A 2,854-nucleotide genomic window follows, 5' to 3' on the forward strand; every position below is an offset into this window, starting at 1 on the left:
AGACTTTACTTGAAGAGTATTTCACCAAGTAAAAAACTCACCGGGTAGACTTCAATCTTCTTGACTTTGCCAGACTTTGCCCGACAATCCCTTACGAGCAACCTTGTTCTTCAATGGTCCCTTCAACCCTTTGCTAGTGAATAGCTTATTATCAAAGTGTGCTTGGTAGCACTGTTCCTTGCTTGAGTTGAACCTTGCCCGATGATTCTTAAGATATTCCATCAAGACATCAAGCATACTTGGACCATACTTATTAATGAATACCTTGCCCGGTCTTCCAATTACTTGGCTTCCTGAGCTTGGTTAGCCTAAAGCTTACTCGGGAGTGAACTTTACTTGGCTAGGAAGAACAGACTTTCTTGAAAAAGTGATCCTTGCCCGGATAAGCATAAACTAGTGAACCATGCCTGGTAATACACTAATTTGCAAACCCTGCCCGGATATCCACTAAAGAAGACTTCAAGAAGATAACCCTGCCTGATAGACAAATATCGTACCCGGCTAAGTAAAAGCTTGCTTGGAAGTCTAAGGTGTGCCCGGTTCCATACTTAGTCATTTCTGAGGAGGTTGAGAAGATTCCAATCTTCAATCTAAACAGTTTTGGGTCAAATCTTGACTCAGCAGTCTCCCTCTAGATTGGAACACCTCAATTGTCCCAAAACACATCTATAGTTACTACACAGGATTAAAAATACACATCAAATTCAAAATCAAACTTACATATTCAAATGACATAAACAGTTAAATATTCAAAAGCTGTCAAAAGACATTACAAAGTAAAAAGCCTTAATCTAAAAGGTTCTTCATTTTAGCCAGAGGTGCTTGTTTAGGCATGGAAAGTCCAATTTTTCTTGCTCTCTCAAGAATCTTAACAGTTCATATTGCTTAGCACTTGTAGGCCTTTGCCTTTCTTTATAATCCGAGAGATGCAGTGCTGCAATCACAGTCATTTGCCATAGATTGAATTTTCTGAAGTCATTTTTAGAGAAGATCTTCACAATCTCTCCATTATCCATCATAACATTTAGATGTTCAGTCCTGGAGTCATAAAATACCCCATTTGGCATAACATTATGGTTGACTAAAGGATTTTTGGCTTTTACTTCAGTCCTGATCAAAGGTTTATCCATCTTCAATTGTATCTGCTTTGTTTTCTCTTGAGAAATTACTGACATTTTCCTTTTCTTTGTTAAGTTCTGTTTCGAAACAAAGGATGTTGTCATGTTGCAGATAGGATTTTCTTTCGATTTCCCTTTCAATGTCATTTCAGAAAGATCAATCATTTTTCTGGATAATCCCTTGTTCTTTGTTTCTAAAGACTGAGCATCTTCTTTCTTCTTGTTTAACTGTATTCTCTTCATTTTCTTGAAGTTTCTCAAAATCTCTTTTCTTGTCATACCTTTTACTGAGTCAAAGGGAATTCCATTCTTCACCAAAAAATTTTGGTTTTACACCATACTTGCTCAAGAACTTTTGAATTTTTATTTCTTGATCCAATTCATCTTCCAATTTCAAACCTTTTAATTCATTGTCTTGATCAATCTTCTTTTCACTGAAAGCCTTTGAAATCTTGTCAATGACAATGTCTAGTTTCTCCTTTACTTCTGTCTCAGATTCTTCTTGCTTATTAATCTTGAGGAGAGACACCAGCACTTCATTTGGAATTTCTTTGTCATTTAAGCACTTATCAATTACTTCTTGTGGGACTTCCTTCAGATTTTCATTATTTACTTCATCCCTTGCCTTTTTCTCATCATCAAACAGTTTCAACAAGCTTACTTGTTCTTCAAAATCTTTATCAGACAGTGTTTGGCTTAGAAATTGTCTGTCTTGAATTTCTGTCATTCTTTGCACATAGACCCTTTTGGCTTCTACTTAAGATTCATCAATTTATAAGATTGTTGACTTTTCTTTTGGGGAGTTGACAATCTGAATTTCATCACCTTCTTTAGCATTTTCCTTCCCTTTTAGCTTCTTTCTTTCTTCAAAATGTTTCCTTTCATCTTCTGGAACTTTGTCAGTTTCATCATCTGAACTATCTTCTTTATAGATTGAGTGCAGCTTCAATGAATTCTCCCCCCGATTCAGTGATTTCTTCCCCTGTTTTGGGGCAGCTGAGGTCTTCTCAACCTCATTCATTAGGGTTTGAACTCTTTGTAATGCCCTCTTTAGTTCTTCAGAAAGATGATGCTTGTAGGAATTTAGATTGCCTAGAATTGGATCCATTTCTGATTCTCTGTTAACAGATGAGCATACAATTGACAGTTAGATTTTAAACAATGTATATATTTATGAGAAGAATAAGTATTAAGGGATAAAGAATGTTTCAATTCAAACCATTGTTTTGAATGATATTGAAACCTACACACAAAGCAAATGTAAGTAATAGAAAGTTTTGAAACTGAAGTATATAAAGACAATCTCTTTGATGGAAGTTAAGACAAACTTTAAGTACATATATGCAATTAAAAAAAATATGGATAAAGTTCTGTAAAGTTTACTTTTCTTTTGTATGTCAGATAAATAGAGAATCTTGAAAAGTGTTTTGTCTTTTAGCTCATAAATTCCTTATCTATTTAAGGAATGGTTTCTTTATCTATTTAAAAGTGTGTCCAAAAATGGTAAAGTATGTAAAGATAAAGTTACTTAAAAATAAATTTAAGTAAAATGAAGACAACTTATTTGAAATACCAGATTTCTTGAGAACTTAATCACAAGACAAATAATCAAGCATAAAATATCAAATAAGCATCCTTGTTAGGAATCAATTAAGATACCCAAATAAATTTCTCAAATATAAATTAAGTAACTTAATCTAGCATAAACCCTATCTGAATCAGAAACACATTCAATC

The sequence above is a fragment of the Bidens hawaiensis genome, unplaced genomic scaffold, assembly GCF_021521415.1.
Source record: "Bidens hawaiensis isolate Kalapana, Puna unplaced genomic scaffold, B.hawaiensis_p1.1 tig00071665_1, whole genome shotgun sequence".
Classification (NCBI taxonomy): domain Eukaryota; kingdom Viridiplantae; phylum Streptophyta; class Magnoliopsida; order Asterales; family Asteraceae; genus Bidens; species Bidens hawaiensis.